General features: G+C 40.6%; 1 protein-coding gene and 1 non-coding gene across 2 annotated transcripts in view; one reads left to right on the top strand and one right to left on the bottom strand.

Moving 5' to 3' along the window:
- Positions 1 to 1,697, bottom strand: part of Smash (smallish) — a 196,766-nt gene extending 195,069 nt beyond the window's left edge. The window contains exons 1-2 of the mRNA XM_076802191.1: positions 1,683 to 1,697; positions 1,398 to 1,521 (exon numbers count right to left, since the gene is read on the bottom strand). The gene's annotated coding sequence lies outside the window, so the exon portion shown is untranslated. The remainder of the gene's footprint in view (positions 1 to 1,397; positions 1,522 to 1,682) is intronic.
- Positions 1,698 to 20,024: 18,327 nt separating this feature from the next.
- Trnam-cau (transfer RNA methionine (anticodon CAU)) lies at positions 20,025 to 20,096 on the top strand. The gene has a single exon. It is a non-coding gene; the product is annotated as a tRNA-Met (tRNA).
- The last annotated feature ends 1,606 nt before the right edge of the window (positions 20,097 to 21,702 follow it).

The raw sequence follows: 21,702 nt of genomic DNA on the forward strand, positions 1-21,702 counted from the left end.
CGAAGGCCCCGTTAATTTAATCTTTTATATAATACAACATTTATAGGAACCTGGACAAGTTGGTTCGCATAATCGGGTGATTCCTATAGTAGGAGTCCAACTGTCTCCCACTACTATGATTTTTGGTTCGTTTAATGGGAGTTGGTGTTCATTTAAGAGAATCTTGCTCAGCTAGAGTCGAATTGACCAGGCGTTGCTAAAAAATGTAGTTGAGTACACTAAATTACTGGGGGGTGACTTGTTGGTTCACGATCGATGGTGCTAGGTTTACAGGAACCGGCAAAATGGCGGATTCTAATATTTTTAATTCGCAATTACTGAGATTGTGAAGACGCATCCATGTGGAATCATTCACCAAATTTATTGGGAACGAATGCCTAAAAATATGGGTAGGTACCGTCTTATTATTTTTATAATGCAATGTAAATAGTTAGTTTTAACGCTCCGTAAACCTAGCGTTCAAGAATCCTGAGCTACGGAATTTCAACACTTATGAAATAGTCACCGGTAGATGTTAATAATCTAGAAACGTCAATTTCGTAATTTTATATTTACATTTTACCACCCTGTCCACCAGACTTCGTGAAATACATTAACCCTTTCCGGACGAACGTCGTCCTAGTGACAGCGAAAGAATGATTAATCTCAAACTATAACTATCCAATGTGTAACGTTGCTCATGTGAGAAACATTTACGTTAGTATTCGTGCAGAGTTCCTGCTCATTTCTCAAATACTAACAATTTCAGCGAGACATATTCTAGACTATGTACAGACCGAGTGCCTAATTGCTAAACAATAAGATTAACAAATGTTAAATATACCGTGGATCAAATACCCTATACGAGTAACGCAGGGCTGATATTGGTTTCAGAAGAAAATATAATTTGTCAGGACCATCGAAAAGTAGAATAACAGAAGTTCTGGTCCGCGAAGGGTTAATAATAATCCCTGCTCCAAAGCGTTCCCTAATTTCCGGAGGACTCGACATATGTCATCGAGCGGCAAGGATGATTCAAGCGCCATGTGCAGGTTTCGGATCGAAAACATCGACGGTCGGTGAGAAACGGGTTGAATTGCAGCTCGGAAACTGGCACGCAATTTCAGCTCGATTCGTCGTCAATTAAACGGTCGGTGAATCTCCGGTTTAAACTATTCCGTAGCAGGATACCATTAGCCCGTTCGTGCAGTAATTACACACGCTCTTTCAAAAGCGATCGGTAGGCTCGTTCGAAGCGTGCATGTTTCGTTCGGAACGCGTTCCGAACCGGCTCGCGGTGATCTCTTATGACAACTCGGCGACCGTTCGTCCGGAGGAAACGATCGTGAAAATCCACGCCGGAAATCGGCGTGACTGGTGGAAAACGGAGCGATTCGAGAGATCGAAAGTGGTCCTACCTTTGAGAAAAGTTCCCCTCCGCGGGACGTCGATTAATCCACTGGGGATGGCAGGGGGTAGAAATCCACAAACAGAACAGGCCCGTTTCTTGACAATGCTCGTGTCCACCAACAAATATACGCACTGATCGTTCGTGGGTGCGCGGGTTTCGAACGAGCGACAGAGAAGCACTGTTGATTTTCTTCGGAACACGAGATAGGGACAGAGATAGAAAGAGAAAGAGAGAAAGAGAGAGAGAGAAAGAGGGAAAGAGAAAGAAAAGTTTACGCAGTTTACGTAGCCACCTATTAAACGGAGCAGATCGTCGCAAATAACGCAACCAGTTGCCGGAGACGAGCGGAGGAAACCAACTGAACCGGCTCACCGTGAGGGACTGACGATGATGTTCGATTGCCGTGCGCTCGTTCCACCGACTCTCGGGCTCGGTTCTCGACGCGATCGTTCGACTACCTCCGGCAAGCTTCGACCTTTCTCGAGTCCTGGCTCCGAGTTCCAGAGAGAACATAGACCGGCCTCAGGCTTGGCAACCTCGACGAACTTTTGCTCGGGTCGAGGCCGTTAGAGCGTTTCTGTTTTCCTGCTGGAATTAAAGAGCCCCCTTCGGGATCGGACCCGACGATAACGCACAATGCACCCTACTCCACCGTTACGCAACCGATCGGCCCCATTCCTTCGAACCCCAGCTAATCAGATGCTCGTAACCTCGAGCACTAATCGGTTCTTTCTGTACGCCAGTCGTTCGATATCTCTTCGATTCCCAATCGGCGCACAGTCGGCAATTTGGACAAAATCGGATTCAAAATCAAGGAACTTTCGATAGGAGTGAGGTAGACCGATGAAATTGTTTTTAAATGAAAGCTGCAACTTTGTAGAATATGGGAAAAATAGGGAGGTTATTACCATCCAATGATTTCATTGGTTTTTGTCACGGAAATCTATTTTTTGCAAAATCCTGAGGTCGTAGACAAATTTTGAGACCAGATTTGAAATCAGCGCGAAAGAATCTATGGGAGATGATGCATAGCATGTTGAAACAAAATTTTTTCCGCGCGTGGTATTGGAAAAACTAAAATTTTCTTGAATTTGTGCGCGTTTGACGAATTTTCTCGAGGTTAAAAAACGTTCGTACGACAATCTCTCTATTTTTCCCATGTTCTACAAAGTTGCAGCTTTGATTTAAAAAAAATTTCATCGCTCTACCTCATTCCTATCGAAAGTTCCTTGATTTTGAATCCGATTTGGGCGGCGCACGGTGGGCCAAAAGCGCCAAAACGTGGGCAAAATGCAAAAAATGAATTTCACGTTAGGGTTATGGCTCTTGCCGTATTGGATTCTCAGGTAATGACTGTATAAGAAGCCGAAGGTGAAAAGGTCTTACTGCCTATACCTGCTAAATGGTGGGAGCACAAATAGGGAAAACAACTACTTGAAACTTTTTGTGACTTATAGTGATGCGACTTTATTCGAATAGTGCATAGTTTGGATAGTAAATAGGCAACATCGAAAACAATCCCTGACTAAATATTTGTCAGTTCAGATGGAATTTAATCTTCGACAGTGCCAATAATGATAAGTTACTTAGGCAGCTATGTTTGCTGTGGTAGATAAACAGCGAGGCCATCGGCCTAGAACTTCGCCCTTTGATCACGTTCGAACGTAATTCGAGCATAATTGTTTACTTCTGAATCGAACGTTTTTCTAATTAATTCCACAGTCAGCCACAAGTCAAGACCCATATAAATAGCATGAGTCATTTGTGTGTTTTGTACGCATGAAACATGTTCGAGAAGTGTCGTTAGAAGATAGAAACTATTCCATCTTGGCGATTTTTAATTCGGAATTCGAACGACAATTCATACACAGTTAAATACACAGTTCAAGGTGAGTGAATGTTAATTATAAAACGGTAGAATTTTTTTATATTTACGATTATTTGTATAATAACATAAGTGCTGCAGCAATAGCAATTTTTGTATAACATTCAATGTATTTTCTACGATAATAAACATACAATTTTTGTACTATCTGGACTATATTGCACTTCAATATAGAGAACAATAATTCATCTGACATTAATCTTCATAAATTCGTTTCTAGGCACTAGAAATTCCGATTGTAATACATTATATTAAAATTCATTAGAGTGTTGATAATTGCATTCATTACGATCTTCCAAGATGTTTCACACAAGTAATTCGATTACCTTCTTCTCTTCTGCGTGTAGCAATCTCAAATTATGATTGCTCCCATTACTCGCAATCTTTCCTTCTAAATGAATTATCAATGAAATTACTGAAAGGTGCATGATCTAACGGTTTAAGGCCCAGACAGTGTAGAGCTTGCAAATATACGGGACGAATCTATAATACGGCTAGTTTGCATTCAATATGTGAAACACGTGTTGTGTCGGTGGCTGCGAAATTGCGTCGGATGAAACCGGTAGCAAAATAAAGCGATACCTCCTCTCCGTTCCCCTAATAATAGAGTAGAGACCAGAGTTGCGCTGCCTCCAGATTAAATGGTGTCTAGCATCTGAAAAGAGCCAAGGTCAAGATATTCCTGAGATTGAACGGCTCAGGCAGGATTTAGTATTTATGCGTATATGTTGTGTGTAATTTTGAGGCACTGATATAGGGCGTTCCCTGTACAGGAAAAGGAAATGAGGAAGAAGCACTCTAACTACAAGAACATCCTGACTCGCCATTCGATCGCTCTGCCAGATTGCTCGTACACATTGCTCGTGGAACATCGATCGTTGTTCGGTAGGATGTATTACCATCATTGTTTTACAACGCATTCATAACGCAATCTACGCAGCATAGTTTTCGAACAGGCTTCTTTAACACTAGATTTACGGGACCCGTCAAAATGACGGATTCTAATATTTTTAAATTGCGAATATTGAGATTGTAAAAATGCATCCACGAGCAATGATTTAACAAATTGATTTCTTTGTGGCTACAAACTTTGATCGATACATTCGTGTTATTTTTATATAGTAATGTAAAATAGTAATTTCTAGTGCTCCGTAAACCTAGTGTTAAGAACATGGGACATTTCTAAAAAATATTTTCCTACCATAAATTCCAAGGAAGATAGGTAAAACATAGTCTTTGTTTGAGTAGAACTTATGAGATATAAAAATATCAAGTTTTCTGTAACAAGAACAGATATTTGAATACCGCTCGCCAAATAATAGTAGAATGAGATTATACAATTGTTATTTGTAATATTTGCATAGCTCATCAACTTATTAAAATTGCAACTGATGCAGAACAATTATTGCTCTGCTTAGAGATCCGTATATAATTTGTGAAGGATTTATTTAATTCTATTGAGAATACACGCAGAACGAACAATGTTTGATGCACGAGTAAGCGAAGTCTGTTGACACAAGGATCGCTTTATACAGGACAATAAAGGTAGAAAGTTACAAAACAGTCGCACGTTTACAACATGTGGTTAAGTCGAGCCCAGGGCCGAGGGCGAAATAAAACCTAAATATTTTTACAACGTCGGCGCTCGAGCTGTCTTGTATCATCGTTGTCTTTAATGTCCACGTTTGTCTGGCGCCGCATTTAGAAAAGAAAGCGTATGGCAAGCCATGCGAGTTAATAATACCATTTTATGAAGTCACATGGCGCACAGTCATCTCATCATCCTCTCTGTTACATCTTCAATCTTAATTACGAAAAATGAAAGTCGAAAAGGACAAAGAAATTTCATTCCCGTTACTTTCGTTCGTATGCGATTATTAAACGACCACAAAATATTCGTCGCGACAATAACTTTCAGCAAAATTTCGTCTCGTTTCCATACGCGCGATCCGGGAAACGTTTTCTTTTACATTTCGTTTGGTGCTCAAGCTAAAGGGCCGCAATAAGCGTAACTTTTTAGCGTGCACTCAACCGTATTCTACGAACGTCCGGAATTAATTAACTATCGTGTAGACCGCATCCGCAGCCGCGTATAAAACAGTCTTGTTAAAATTGGATTCCGATTAACGCGAGTTCGGATTCGCCATGAAATCCGGGGGCCTATAGCGTTTTCTTGGGGATCCAGTCGTTTGCGCGATTCTATACGCGGCTACTGCAAAATTTATTGCAATACCAAAGGGCACGTGGAGTATGCAAACGAAATGGCCGACGAACACGGTGCACCGCCGTATAATTAGCCGGTATCTTTTACAGCGTGTTACACGCGAGGGCCTGTAACAAATGCTTCAAAGACATTTTATGCCGACCAGCAATCTCTTTGACGTTCTATTAGCCTGTTGCGATGATCACGGCGATTAAGCAGCTTCTCAAAAACGTTATTGCAATGTATCGTATTCTATACGGCCTGGTCCATATGTCTTTGCCAACTCTCATTATTACCCTATTAAGAATGGCAACGCCTTTAATTTGTTGCCGAACGGAAACGCGGTTAGTTTATGACGAGCCTGTAAAAACGATGTCCTACGACCAGGCGATGTAAATCTTACGATTTTACTAGGTGTTTATCAAGCATTATAATCTTAATAACAGAGGCACATCTGTTCACATCATACATCAGTAGCGTCATCGGTAACACCATCGATAGGCAACCCATCATAATACCGCAGCTATGTCTTCCAACAAATTACCATTTATTCGTCTACTATTTTCACCTTTCCAATATATCATTTAATCGAATTCTCTCATTATTTTTGACGGAAATATTGTGCTGATTCGGTTTTTCATTAAAGTACTTTGCATTACTTTATAAAAATAACAAGAATGTGCCACCCACATTTTCAGCAATATTTTAAAAATACTATATACCCAAAGAAATAAATTTGCTAAATAATTTCTAATGTATGCATCCTTAGAATCTTAATAATTTAAAATTTTCAAAACTAGAATCCGTCATTTTGACGTATGGTCCCGTAGTGTTAATGTTAGTTTCTATAAAAACTACATTTTTATGGTTCATGGCTGCTATGAAATGTTGTAATGCACGAAACGAGTGATGATCTCATGGGAGGTCTCCAGAGTACTGCCCAATCGAATCCAAGAAATTTCTCAGCGATTACTTCCTAGGTTTCCTCGTTGTTCCACGAGAAGGGGTTAATTATCGAATTTTTGCAAGTCGTGACGCGTATGTCATTACCGACACCATAAAAACGCGATGGGTTTCAACAGTAGCTACGAACAGAGATTTTAATGCGTCCCCGGTGTTCCCGGTATCTCGGTATCGGCACGAATCTACGCGCCAGAGTAAACCAGACGAGAAGTATGCGCGTGGAACGCACGAAACCGGGTTATCTTGTGGTTTGTCTAACAGGTGGATGTTCTGTATGCCGGTAAACACACGAATCGATAAAGGTGGCCCTCCTCTATGCGTTGTTGGTATTCTAGATAACAGTTGAAAGGGGGTTGTTGCACCCGTCGCATCGCGTCGCGTCGGGTCGGCTCCACCGTCTGTAATTTCTCTCGCCACAAAGCAATTAAAAATTTTTCCCGTGGCTATTGCCGAGAGCTTCGCGGCGTTTAGGCCCCGAGACAGCTCCTGTGTTCCGACGAATGCAACTTTTGTTTTTTCCTCTCGCCCTTTTTCCTCCCCCCCCCCCAGCCCCTTTCTCCTCTTTCTCTCGCCCTCCTCTCCAGACCCGGCGAAGCCCACCATTATCTACACGAGCGAAAAAAGGACGAGCATTAATATATATTCAGGAGATCCCGCAACACCGCTACAGATCATTATCCTCGGGAGAGGAGGATGGAGATAATCCAGCTTCGCGAGCCGCTCTTCCGAGAGCCTTTGTTGCCTCTGTCGAATTGCGACAGATCTTTCGCTGTGCTGGAACAGGCACAGTACCGTTTTTCGTAGAAACCTCTTCAGCGTCTGCCCGTACGGGCAACAACCTTCTTGCCCTGGGCGTAGACGGAACGGCGGGCACGAAGCCACGCCCCTTCAGGCTAGACTGCACGAATTTGTCGCATGCATTGTCACTGCTACGTGGCCCGCTCGGTTCTGCTACGGTTCTGCCACGGCTTACCCCCACTCCACTGAGTCACGTGTCCGTAGGTGTGCCCACGGGCAGCGGCGGGCGCCCTTGCCCGCTAATAGGCATCTTGAGCAGCTCTAGTGTAAACCTACGGAAGTAATACAGTAGAACCCCGCTAGTTGCAGCTCGTTTATTGCACGGAGTCCTTGTCTGTTGCATACTTGCGACTGCCACCACGAGGTGTCGAATCACTATGATTGTTTACGCTTTTCGGTGCGCAATCTCTATTTTTGCACGCATTCTCGGCCCCGTTCCGTGCAACCAGCGAGGTTCTACTGTAACTATACTCCTGGATGAAGTGCACATGTGTGCTGCTTCTAATTTTTCGAAAACTATATAGAATCTCTGGATGAAACATACAGTACCGTGTAGTATAGCAAATAGAATTTATCTCTCTAGCTTTTTCAGCAAGCAGATGAAATACGGGAATCTTGAAATATGAATGAATCTAATAGATCTCTGATCTCTGATAGATCCATATGATCTATCTCTTCTTCATATGAATCTGAAATATGAATCTTGTATTAATTAGCAGCTGATTATGTTAGCCCAGAATATTTTGTCGAAAGTTTTACTGGAGGAAGACTTCCGTTTCTCCGTTGGAATAATGGCAATATTTTTTATCGTTGTATTTAGAATATACTGCCAATAAAAAGAACGCTATAGAAACCCCAATCTCGAATAAGTTTCTCCGGAATCGTTCGGATCCATTCGGTGGAAAGTTTGATTATAATAATTCACAATGCTTTCATCGCGAGGATTTACCGCGGCTTCGCGCGTGCTCGTAGTCAGAGCAACTCAAAGAAAGTCGACAACCATGATCCTAAAAACGAGAGAAGCAGAGGGAAGTAGAGCGAACGGTGGCGTCGCGTGAACTGACCCGAAAAGTTAGAAGAAGCAGAAGCGAGATCAAAGAGTTTCCCCGGCTCTATTTCCCGAGGTTTCGCGAGAATACAAGCGTCCCGTTTCTCGGAATATCCGTTAAAGGAGAAATGCTCGTAACTTCTTTCGTGCGTTCGATGCAAATGAAAATATACTGGGTGGATCCAGCGGTTCGGGTCCCCCGTGCGTCTGCGAACAGTCAGTCCGTCGGAAATACCGAAAGACGCGCACGGGTGTGTACAAAACAGAGACACGTTTCGAGGAAGGGGGACCCGAGGCTAAAAGCCCAGCTAAATGTATTCGTGTATACATTAGGGTGGTTCTTAGGGGTCACCAAGTTTTTCGTCTTACCTCCCTAAATTGTAACACTTGGCCAGAATATTTCGCGCAACTTCAAGGGCTGTTTTCACCCTTTCAACACGACCTCCCCCCAAAAATGAAGAAAATACGTGTCAAATATTTTTCCGAAAATTACCTCTCACTAAAATTTCATGCTCTGCCTTTTAATGGTAAATCGAATATTTTTAAAAGTAACACATAAATCGTGAATGTTTAACACTAGGTTCACGGGTACCCGTCAAAATGACGGGTTCTAATATATTTAATTTACGATTATTGAGATTGTGAAGATCAATCTACGTGGAATTACTCGACAAACTTATTTCCTTAGGTATATATTATTTAAAAAATGGCTGAAAACTTGGATAGACACGCTCTTCTTATTTTTATAAAGTAATGTAAAATACTCAGTTTTAATACTCCGTAGACCTAGTGTTAACGATATTTCCAAACTAACGAAATACAGGCTACGCTTGAGAACGACATGAAAATTTCAAAAAACTTGAAGTCTGAGAATCGAGGGGAGGGGCTGAGATCAGAAAGAATTGAAAGTCGAAAAATAAGGAGCAGCGTATATAGTATGCAGACGCGTGCATAGTGAAGGAGGGTCGAAATCATCCCGGAGGAGAGTACGTCGCGCGCGTTGGTGCCTGTGGGCTGTCGCTTTAAATTACAACCAGGAAGATGCTGGGCCCCCAACCATCTGGACCCCTTTGTTTCACCCCCTGGCTCGTCCTTCCCCAAGGCGCACAATACAAGCGCCTCAGAATCTGCTGGCCGAGGACTGAAAATAAAGGACACCCACGTATTCCTTCTCTTCGCTTTTGCAAAAGGGAGAAGGCGGTCGGGTGCGTTGGTTCGCCGACGGAACGGCTGAAAGAAACGAGAATGTTGAGCGTCGTGTACCTACTAGAATTTTTCAACCCTTTCTTGCGTTCGACCACGCTAATTGCTTTAATTGCAAGGGGAATGTAACCACGCCGCGTAGAATGGCCCCGTAACGTTCTGACCTGGCAAAAAGATCCTGGTCATCTCGCCCGTTCGGCTCGTCGTCGAGGTACTTACCGGACGAAGTATTAAAAATCGTGATTAACACGTTACGCGCCGAATATCCAGCTCGGAACTTTGCGAGAAATCAAGGTACAGTTGATCCTCGATAACTCGAGCACGTCTACGTGAACGTTTACAAACTCGGTGCAGATTCTCTGTATTTATCTTTCCGAGACTTTCAACAAACTTTGCCTCCATATGTTCGTGATAAGGTAGCACGACCTTTTATACGTAATCAGTTCTCTCTTGCCACTTGCTGGTACTTTTGATCCGCTGAATGTTACAAAACTATCAGGCGTGCAAATATTTACAGACTCGGGTGATAGTTCTCAGTGAGACTGATTTAGTCAAATTATATTTCAGATCAAGTGTTTTGAAACAGTGCATTTGAAAAATTTAATTTTTCCTCAGAGATAGACGGTAAAATATCATTGCCTCTTACACCATGTTTGTCTAATACACTGCACTACTATTCGTATTTAATATTCGTCCAAATAATTCGCGTAACAATCACGATTCACGATTTCGGTTGAATATTTTCTGTCAAGGGTGTGAAACTACTGTTCCAAAAAATCTAAAAACAGAATCGAATTTATAATTGTTCGCAGCTCCGAGGGTAAAAATTGGCCCGAGCTTAGAGCAAGTGAAGTGAAAAACACAAGGTTTTTCGTCATAATATTTTCAACGGTTATGTGATAACTGTCGGCGGACACAAGAAACCGCGGATATGCAAATTTCGTGCCAGTTAACGAGATGCAGGCGCGTGTTGACACGATCGCTTTCGGTCGGCGGTGTGACGGGAATGAAGAATAAGCGAGTCCCGCCGTTATGAGATCACTTTCGTTGACTTTCTTCGCGGTTGAGACAATTTTTGCGAGGCGGTGCGCGGCCGCCAGTTCTAAGATTCTCGCTAGAAAGTGACCGATCGAAAATTCGAATTGACGAATTGTGATGCGGTCCGCGTGAGGCCCGTCACCGAGGTGGATCGAGGGACGATTAACATTTATCGAGCCGCTGCCGTTCGTTAGTCGTTTTTCCGAGATCAGAATGCACGAGGCGAGTCACACCACCGGCGTGGCGGAGGCGGTTTAGAATGTCAAATAAATTCGGCGTCCGTCCATGTGCGAATGCGCAGCACGCCTCGCGCCGAGGAACGTGATTTTAAAAGCGGCACCGTTCTCCCGCTTCCTTTAATCACAGCCAAATTGGGAAACGGAAAATTAAATCGCGCCTACGAGAATTATAAAACCATCGGTTACTGTCCGCGACTAGTCACGCCGCGGTCTTATACAACATTTGCGAAATTATCATACTAATTCGTTTGTGTCGTTAAAGCGCTCGTTAACCCTTATCACTCGAATGGCGACTGTAAGGCGCCACTAAAAATTGCTATATCGTTATTCAAAATATTTTTTACATTCTTAAATTTGTTCGTATTTAATAAATTACTAAACATTTCGGCACTCTACGAGTAAATTGCACCATTTCCGTATGTACAGCATGAACAAATATATATAGAAGAGAAATATTCTAGGTCGGAAGAAATGTTTCGGTTTAGAGTTAAAATGGCTTCGAGTGCAAAGGGTTAAAATGCTTCCGAAAATTATAACTTTAAACACATAGCGCGTAAGTAATGTAGAATCAGGTTTTAATTACATGAGATAAGGATTGGAAAGAAAGTAAACAAATTTATTTGAACGACGGCGGCCTTCTAAAATTTCTCCGCTTGGAATCCAACGGGGAAAGTATAAAATATAGGTACAACTATGTATAATGACTCGCTCCGTGTTGAAAAAGAGAGGACAGAAAGGATCTGACGCGTGTGCCAGTGACTTCTATTTTTTAGAAGCTGAAGAACATGGGACACGTAGATGTGCGTAGATTCTGCTCGTTATAAGAAGAAATTCGAGGTTTCGAACGCGGTTAAATTCGCGAAAGCAATGTCGGAACGCTCCTTTCCCATTACCACTATAATCCTACGAGGCTAATATTTTTATAGGCGTAATTGGCTCGTACTTTTATAGGGGTAATTGACTCATAGGATTTTATAGGACCGTTATGAGACTACAAACGATGAACCTAGCAATTTTTTACGATGATTACGGTGCTTTATAAACCGTTGAACTTTTGATTTGGTATTTGATTTACGGTACTTTACAAACCGTTCAACTTTTGATTTGGTATCTGATTTACGGTACTTTATAAACCGTTCAACTTTTCATTTGCTGTCTGATTATACGTGTAATATGTAGAATTTGTTTTAAAGGGGAATTCCATACATTATCAAATAATTTTAAGTTAACTTTATGGATTCGTTCTCGAAGCTTTAATATGTTTTATATTATCTATAAACTAGACCACTGTTTACTATCTTGTATATTACCATTATAACGAATGATGATTTTCGAACTATGAAATTATAAGTATACTGCGAACTTTCGAAATAAAAATGGTTCGATTAATGTCAAGCTAGAAGAATTACAGTAGACATTTGTTTCTTTTCTTAATAATTGTGATCGGCTAAAATAAACTACAACTATTATAATATTTTGGACAGATAGCACAAAAGTGAATGCGTATAGGAAATAATTTTGTTCTATACCGTTGCCTATTCACTTTGTAATCTGCACAACAGAATGCAGAAAATAATTTCAACGTAATACGGCTGCCCGTTCAGTTTTTAATCCGCGCGATAGTGTTGATAATATATTTTTGTTAATTGACACTCCAGCGAGAATTCCCTCCATGCAAACTGTTCTTGCACCCTGCGTTGAGGAATTCCAGCAGAAAGCGAGGAAAAAGTTACACGAGTGACGGGTTGACCGTTCCGCCTACCGTTTTAATCGAGCCGGTGCTTTTTGCGGCTTTTCGAAGTAACGCGATTCGAAAAAGTAGGCGCGCGACACAGCCCGTTCGTTCATTAACGATCACGCCTATTTCACAAAATCAACGAGGAATTTCAAAACACCAGCGGGACGATTCTATAAAGTCGGTGGAATTAATTCGAAAATTTTTATGTCGCGTAATAATACGTATCCTCAGCGTTCAATTAAATCACGATAAATAATTTCCAGGTAAAAATTCCGACGGTGTGCGTATAATAACGTTTCCTACGATCCGGAGTGGAATCGATTTAATCTAAACACGCGTAAAAGCTTGTGCACGCTCCGTTCGCGAGTAAATGCATACGCGTAACACCGTAGCCTAAGGACTAATATCGTCATACGTTATGTAAGTATCTTCGTTACAATGCCATAACTTAATTCACCTACGATTATCGCAAATTGCACACGTACGAAATTGGCCGATCCAACCTACAACGATTAATAAGTGCTTGGCCAGTAATGGTATTATAATTATATCCCCCGAGAGTTTCCTGGACCATTAACTCCGCTTGCATCCAAGTGCACAGAATCAACGCTAAACGGTAAACGAACGAAAATGTTATTCTATTCAATTTGTGCATGTCAAATGCCATAGTGATGGACTAAAAGTCTGGGACATTGTACAGTAATTCTATTGCGAGTTCACGGATGTTTCGTTAAAGAGATCTCCTCTTGTTAATGGCTTGCTCGGGACTACATTCATTTATTTAGCAACTATTCGAACGGCATCCCACGCGTTCTAAGCATTGTTATCACAAGATCTGCAATTTTTATTTTGAGGTGGTCCAATGGTCCTATAAGTTTGGTTGCTTAATTATCATTCACAGGTTGATGTTCATTCATTTGGCCCATTTTTCGTATAATGCATATTTCGTAGGGTTAAATATTAGTTAGGATTGTTTTCGGGAATATGGACACAGGATATGGAAAGAGCACTCGGGATATTAAATAACGATTTGCGAATACTAATTTCAACAGATATACAGCTTAGGTGCACCGAGCAGGTCACGCTATTAACTAAATATTAGGGGTGCGTCATGAGATCGTGGTTTGTTAAAAATAATTGGAAGTTCTATAAATGGTTTCTGCATAATCCAACGGTTAGTCGAAAGTAGCGGCGACTATTCATTGCTGTATATGTCCACGATGAAAACTGTTCATTTCTACATGGGACTGCGAGTTCTGATGAGAAGCGAATTGTGCACGATAACCATAAACGTTCAATTCAATGGTCGAATAAAATTGTAGCACTGAGACCTTATGCCTAAACCGAGCTTTCTCTCGTGAAAAATCGTGGCGAGCGATTTGAGGTCGGCAGCTGCAGTTAGAAGCTATTCTTTTCTGAAATGTGGCAAAACAATGGATGTAAAAAGTTGTTGCACAGAGTTGCAAGAAGCGCGTGGTGAACTGTGCGAAACTGCTCCGATAAACAGACACGGTACCCTAGTTCTTCACAAAAATTGCAATACGAGCTATTTGCATATTTGGACATATCGGTGTGACATCACTTTCTTTATTTTTCATTATTTTTTTACGAGACTTTCACCAACTTATTCGTGCCATCTTTCCGTTTAAAATGACACTGACCACTGTAATAGACTAGAAAGAAACCGAAGTTTCCGGAAAAGAGTTTACCGAAAAATATGTTTCTTCAAGTGGACGATAACACCGAAGGGACAAAAATTCCTCTTCACGACACAGATTAGTATGACGTTGCATAGTGTCTCACAATATTGTCAGAGTGTAACGGCATCGGGACGAGCGCTTTTCCCGACAGTTCTGTCGATTGTCGCGTAACAAAAACCCGTCGCGTCGATCCGTTTCAAAGAACTTTCTCCTCCGCGCGAACCTAAGCGAGCCGAACCTAACCGCGGGGAATCCCTTTTGCGAAGACGCTGCCGTACTCGCGGCGCGAGCGAACAGAGGAGCGCGTTTCAGAATTTTTCCGTGGTGGCCATTTACGTGCGTCGACGTTCGCCGCGTTTGGTATCGGGCGGGTTCCTTTTTCTGTTAGGCTCGCGGCTCGAATTTGCATTAAAGGAGTGACGTGACGCGGTTGCGCGCCGCGTCTTCTAATGCACTCCATTTCGCGTGCAGGCCGCGGCGCGTTGCACCACCGTCAGCTCCCTTCCACCACACAGAAACCCGTACCGCCACACACACACACACACACACACACACACACAATCATCGAACGACACCGTAACCAAACGATCGATGCGAGCCACGTGGGCGACTTGTTAAGTGCATCGTCGAATCACACCCAACTGCAGCCTCGTATTCTCCGCGTTGCACCCATACAAGAGTATGCACTTTGATTTAATGCCACGCAGAGCGAGATAATGCTCGAGCAGCCGGACCGCTGATCTTTTTCTCTTTTTTTTTTTTCTTTTTGCAAGATAATACAAATGTTCGTCCGTACGCGCGCATAATGGAGAGCAAGGTCGCGCCGTGTACACGTTTCTGAGTAATCGAGCATTGTGCTCCCATTGCAGAGGATCGGATAGAATGCAACGAACAGAGATACGCCTGTTTCGGTAACAGCGCGATCTCGATTAAACGCTCCGCGGTGTTAGACACGGCGCACCGCTATTAAGAGATGTTTATTAACACTAGGTTTACGGAGCATTAAAAGCGAGTATTTTACATTGCTTTATAAAAATAAGAAGAGTGTGTCTATACAAGTTTTCAGCCAGTTTTTAAATAATATATACCCAAGGAAATAAGTTTGTCGAGTAATTCCACGTAGATGGATCTTCACAATCTCAATAATCGTAAATTAAAAATATTAAAACCCGCCATTTTCACGGGTCCCGTAAACCTAGTGTTAAAACTCGGGAGCCTGTAATCTTTGGACAAATTGAACGCTGCTGCAACTCGAAGTCAGGTAAACAGTGGACGATTAAACGCTTCGATGATTTTTCGACTGGGAAATAATTTAACGATGAGGATAAAAAATTTGGCGAATAAATTTCATTAATCGTGAATGGAATTTAAATATTATTCTTAATCACTGAATATAATGCCTCCGATTATTGCGCATATGTTTGAAGAGATTTCCTTTCCTACTGACCGATTATGACATAATTGTTAATTATAACTTGAAAAATGATACCCGCAAGTAATGTTAATGGTATCTTGGGGAGGCTAAAATGGAAATTGCGTTATAGAGACATATACGTTTGAATACGATCGTAAGGAAGATCGTGAATGTACGAATCTTTTAATTTTTGTGCTACACGGAAGACGTAAAATGGCTTTATAAGCGTTTTCCCGGTGTTCTGGTTTGAAAACTGGATTTGATTGCGCACACAAACACTTATTTGCTCCGGTCGTAACATCTGTCGAGGATATTAACGGCGCGCCATGAAAAATCATCGCCCACAGGATCTACGAATTGATAAATTAATTGCATAAAATCAGAAAGTGCTCGCGAATCCGGTCGACTCGTAGAAAATGGTCGTCCGTGGCCGGTGTTTAATGACCAGCTGTTGTAACTATTAACGGGAAGAGTAATCGAAACCTTCGCCATATTTTCTGCCCGAAGATGACGGTAAATTTTAAAGTTTATTTAATCCACTTCGCTGTTACACTGTCCGAGAAAATATTGTCGGATGCAACAATTATTACAGTGCAATACAGTTCAAGACTGTTTATCCATGAAAACCAGTAAAACAGTTATATTGTAATTTAAAAAAGAATGAACATGTAAACATCCTGTTTACCAAGAACTGCAATATTCGCCATCTTGGAACATTTGTAGCCGATTGCAACGTTGAGCGATTTTGATGAAATGTTCAAAGTATATATATTTTCGACACAGATTCAGGAAACGTATTTTTAAAATTTTTACTGATTTTTACTGATTTCCTTGAAATCGATTCTTCTAGTCTTGAAGAAGCTCGAGTCGTGTGATGCACTTTTCAACAAGTTGCATCGTTTTGAAGGGTGTACCGAAAACTTTTTCGACTTTTTCGACTTCTTTGCATAAAGCACCGATGGTGGTAGGGCTAATGTTAATATAAATGGCGGACGCAACCGTGAGCCCGGCTAGCTGGAGCGGATCATTTATAGCGTGGCAATGTCAAAACAGAGGTGGTCGGCGGAGGTTAATAATATCACAATGATAATTATAGGGTCCGCTACATCTGAACATGACTTTCCGGCCTTCTATCCAAAACTCGCAGAAATCCTCGAATGAGTTCCACCTGCGCGGATATATGCGGTTTCGGGATTACTCACGCGGCCTCCGTGGGTGCGTCGAAATAGAACGCTTAGTCAGACGTCACCAGGAACTGCATCCACCGAGTCACCGATCCGCTACGCACGCGCGTCTCACTTTGTTACACTTTATGCGCTTATTCAACATTCTATGGGGACTCGAAACGATCGACCCTTTCGAATCCGCGGCCAGTCAAATGCTACCGTGCCGATCAAGACGTTCCTAGACCGAGCCATAGACGGGCAGGGTCGCGTTCAATCAAAACAAGATGCTATCGCGACACTAACTCCGTGTCATCGCTGTAATTACCTCTCCGGTATTCCGAAGACTCCATCGAGACGATTTCCGACCTGAAAAACGGTTCAACAATTTACCTAGAATTTTCCGTAGCGATCGACACACTACTTACCGGTGATTCTTCCATAGATTTCAAACGTTTATGGTGTTTAGAATTTCTTCTCTTTAACACTAGATTTACGGGACCCGTCAAAATGACGGGTTTTATGTTCTTTAATTTACAATTATTGAGACTGTGAAAATGCATTTATAGGAAATTTATTTGACACGTTTATTCCTTGGAACATACACTAACGAGCAAAACTGAGTCTACACTATTTGAAGCAACATAACTTTTTAAAAATTAGATCAAATGACTTGAATTTTATTGAGAAGTTAGAAGGATTAGTTTATTAGACGAGGTGTAAAAAATTTTTTAGGAAAAATTTGAATTGGTCGGAATCGCAAAAGAAATAGTAAAAGTTGGTTTTTTCAGCATTTTTATCTGAGCCTGTATTGAAAATTTAAAGAATGTGTTTGATTCGCTCGAATAAATTATATCCATGCTGAAAATTTCACCGATATTGGTCAATTCGTTTACGTGTTATAAACGATTAAAAGTGCGATTTTAAGTCGAAAATCGTGAAAAACGGCAATTTTTCCACTTTTAAGCCACTTTTAACCAACCTCGTCTAATAAACTAATCCTTCTAACTTCTCAATAAAATTCAAGTCATTTGATCGAATTTTTAAAAAGTTATGTTGCTTCAAATAGTGTGGACTCAGTTTTGCTCGTTAGTGTATATTATAGTAAAAGCCTGCTAAAAATCTGGCTGAATATATTCTTGGTGTTTTTATAAAATAATCGAAACTGGCCACTTTTAGTGCTTCGTAAATCTAGTGTTAATATGACACTTTCAATCGTGAAGCAATAGTCCTCTCAAAGTAATCCCATCAGTTCAAAGTATTATTTTTTGGATAAAGATTTTCAAGTTCTCCGTTTTTATACAGACTTCCGGTAAGTAATGCGTAATAATTTAGAAAATAGTAATGGCGTGATCACTGGTGGTCCACTCAAAGAATCTTGCAGATTTTGAGACCTTGATGACCCCTTTCGACCCTTCCTTAAAACCCCTGGGGGGTTAAAAAGTAGTAATGATTATTAGAATTATTTTTTTATTATATATATATATAATAAGTATTAATGTAGTAATTAAGTATAGCGATGAGGGATCGCTTAAACGGTAATAGGTCGTAAGAATAAGGTAGATATATTGCTGACGTCCAAGCACGTGGCTCCGCGGATACTCTCTGTAGGTGGGGGCTAGTTTAAGATTACTGATCCTAAAAGGGGAGCGCACCTGGATCGACCAAGATACTTATTTGCATCCGCTGCAACTACATACTTCGACCTAGGTGGTTGATCTACGTTCCACCGGTTAGATTACACGCTTCGGGGCCTACGCAGGTAGCATCGCAACAAAGTTGTTTTCAATTGAGGCACTGCCTTTTTCTCAGGGTTATCTTAATTGTTCCCTCCCGTGATACACGCGAGTTCCGCGGAACTCGAAATAAAGCATTACGAAGAAACATAAATCGTTGATGGGAAATCTTGTGAAACATTCGAGATTATTATCATTCAATTAATATTCATGAATTTACATTGAAAAACATATAAAGAAGAAACACTGAGTGCTTCATTTATACAGCGATGTCTAAATAAAATTACAAGCGGGTAATAAAGTTAATACGTACATAAAAACCATTACTGTAGCGTAGCGAGTGAATGAATATTACCGCAGTGGGTTAAACTGTTAGAGCTTAATTAGATTAACGAGGTTACATTGAAATAATCCATTTTTAAGTAAAAGCCTGGTTACATCGAAGGAAGTTTTGATCTTTGAGAATTGAAAATATACTTTTATCTGTACTGTAGGCAACATTATTGATTTTTTGCACTAATAACTATTGTATACTTTTGAAATTGTTAGTAGTTGGTGCTTCACTGCTAGACTGCGTATCTTTGTCCAAATAAACATTTCGTGTGTCAATTACAAGAAACAAGAGTTAAGAGATTCATTTCTTCATCAATAATTTTAACAAGTGAAAAATAACAGCAGCATATTGTTACTGTTCTGTATTTTATCGTCCATTTATTACGTGTTCGCAGAATTTTGTTATATTCAGAAGGAATGTGATTATGAACAATAGTTAATCGAAAGAAAATACCTAAAATCATAACAGCCCATGCTCCTATTACTTCAGGAATCTTGTCTCGAAAAACATTAATTAACACTTCAATAATTGTATTTGAATATAATTCGTGCGAACATTAAACGAAAACTTGTTCCGGCACTAACAGCCTCACACTGCAAGATGGAAAATGAATCGCTAGTTAAAATGATTGAACTATTAATTTTATTGTATTCTAATTAATTCTAATCAGAATGATTAAACTTAACGATTCATTAATTCCTTTCGCGCAAACATCATCGCAATTTCGCGTGGTAATTTAGTTACATAAACAATAAATGATAGGAAGTGCGCTTCTTACTCGCCTTATTAACTTATCCTCGCGTTATATGGGTCAATAATAGTAAATCCTATTTTTTGAACATTATTGCAATAGAATTTTTACGTCTATTTTTATTGGGCTCAATAATGCAACATTTCAATCAATGGTGCTCCAATAATCATAAGTTTTGTTATTCCAACATTATTGCAATAGAATTTTTACATCTATTTTTATTGGGCTCAATAATGCAACATTTCAATCAATGGTGCTCCAACAATCATAAGTTTTGTTATTCCAACATTATTGCAATATTAACGTTTGAAAAAGGCATTCGGCACTTTATTTAAATGAAATAATTGTATGTTACTCTTTTTCTTTTCACAGCGTTATTGATTGTAGGTTATATCGACTAATTCGCCATAGAACATAAAGAAGCAGAGTGGCGCAGTGGAAGCGTGCTGGGCCCATAACCCAGAGGTCCGTGGATCGAAACCACGCTCTGCTAGGTGAACATTTTTTTCAATTTTTTTCCAAATTTTCTTCCATTTTGTCGTTCCCAGACGCATTTTCCAGCAGCTTCGGATAAAGGTTGAAACTTGCTTGAAGCAGGGAAAATAGTTTTGCGAGAGATGCGGTCGAATCTCGTTTGGTAACGGGGATAGCGCGTTACCTCGCCTCCTCGGGATTTTAATTCAATTGTGAGGGCGTTTAAATTGCGGGTCGTGTAATTTGCAATGCAAAAAGAGGCGGGAGTGCGTCCTAAAGTCCCGTAAGCCCCCGAGACATAACCAGTGAGCAATGACACGCGCAACGATGGACGCCATTCCTCCGTCATTGTCCTCGGCGAAAAGATGAGATGAGTTCAGAAGTTCAGCAGAGTTCACGGACGTAAATTCGGTGGGTGTCATATTCGTTTCACGAAGTATCACTTCAAAGGCTGTGCATTAAAAAAGAAAAAAAAAAGAAAAAAGAAAAGAGCTCGCCTTGACCCAAAATTCCATCCAGAAAGAAAAACACTTAAAACCACCGGGTAATGCTCCTCACCCGGCTGTAAAAAGAACATGTTCCCCTTTTTAACGGTCCCCCTTTTTCATGCATCCGACGTTTTATCCGATATAATAAAGCATCGGGTGCGTGTTTCTTTTCTGCTCTTAATTTACGACTTTGCCGAAGATTTAAGCGTAATCTGTAATTGCGTTGCATTACGCGCGACAACACAGGGTCGTTGTAATAACACACATTAACGTCGACTTTGCCGAATAGCTTACACGAGCTAGCTCGTCCCGGAAATATTTGCGTCATTTAGAACGGGTTCGTTATTATAGAATACGGGAAAGAGGTTCTCCGTTGCATTTTCTGTTCAGTCTAATAGTCCGTAACTAATTGTTGTATTACTCATACGAGGTTGCTGCATGTCAGATGTATTTCAGCAACTGGTTATCATCGTTCCCAAACATTTTTTCGGCTGTACCTACAATATATATTGAGGATAAAATATTTAACAACATGTCCGGATTAAAATCGTCACTGTGTAATGTAATTGATAAACTGTCAACTTATTAAAATACAATAATTAGTCTACGGATTTTATGCAGAATAAAATCTTTCTTGACAACAAGTTTAGTTAATACTCTAAAATTGGTTTTTCTACTGACAACTTTCTACTAGCTCTGTACTCATTAATTTTTAGCATAGATGCTTAAAATATAAATGTTATCTAATCAGTAGAAAATAGGTAGTTACCTGGAAATAAGTTTCGCTCAGTTTTATTCTGAGATGAATTATCGAGGAATTCGAAAGAACTGTTTCGAGGTTCTATAATTTATTTTCTATTCGATTTAACTGTATATAAACAAAGACGAAAAGAATGAAGAATGTAAGAAACATACTTGAGGAAGTAATTTCCGCACAAGCGACTATTTAGCCTGGAGATATTTTTAACCAGATAGTTGCAAAAATAAAAACGAAACTAGTAAAGTGGTTATGCCGAGCGTACCCACTCGCATAGATTCATGTGCCATGAGGATGTAATTAGGTAAACGAACGTGTAATACACCGTTTCTTCTCGAGTTCAATATCTCTTACCTAAAAAATCAAAAACATGTGACCTC

Source organism: Halictus rubicundus, chromosome 16, assembly GCF_050948215.1.
Source record: "Halictus rubicundus isolate RS-2024b chromosome 16, iyHalRubi1_principal, whole genome shotgun sequence".
In the NCBI taxonomy this organism is placed as follows: domain Eukaryota; kingdom Metazoa; phylum Arthropoda; class Insecta; order Hymenoptera; family Halictidae; genus Halictus; species Halictus rubicundus.